Genomic DNA, 652 nt, shown 5'->3' with positions numbered 1-652 from the left:
AAGTGACTGGAGTTCAGACGTGTGCTCTTCCGATCTAATAATAATTAATATTATACGGTAATCATGATAATTAGCGAGATCATTTTAATAATTTTTACAAAATATATCTCATTATTTGAATTGCAAATTAATATCCATATTATTTACAAAATATTTACAATTTTAATTACTCGATTCGCTCCTCTGCTAAAGGATTCATTTTTGTAAAATTCTTAAAGTAGTAATAGTAGAATGTATAATGCGCTTTACTCATTTCTACATCCTTTATGTATCTTATAGGAAAGTTGTTCAATTTAGTCTAATTGATGTTAAATAAAAGTCTTCATTTTATCATTTATGTAGTACATATATATAAAGACATATGGAGGTAAGATATTTGATAAATAATATGGATATTAATTTGCAATTCAAATATTGAGATATATTTTGTAAAAAATATGAAAATAATATTGCAAATTATCATGATTATCGTACGATATTAATCCTATAAGATACATAAAGATGTAGAGATGAGTACAGTACATTATACATTCTACTACTTTAAGAATTTTACACACACACACACACACACACACACACGCACGCACACACGCACACACGCAAACACGCATACACGCACACACACACGCACACGCACACACACACACTATTT

Source organism: Wasmannia auropunctata, unplaced genomic scaffold (assembly GCF_000956235.1).
Source record: "Wasmannia auropunctata unplaced genomic scaffold, wasmannia.A_1.0 LD336074.1, whole genome shotgun sequence".
In the NCBI taxonomy this organism is placed as follows: Eukaryota; Metazoa; Arthropoda; class Insecta; order Hymenoptera; family Formicidae; genus Wasmannia; species Wasmannia auropunctata.
This window is presented reverse-complemented; position numbering follows the sequence as displayed.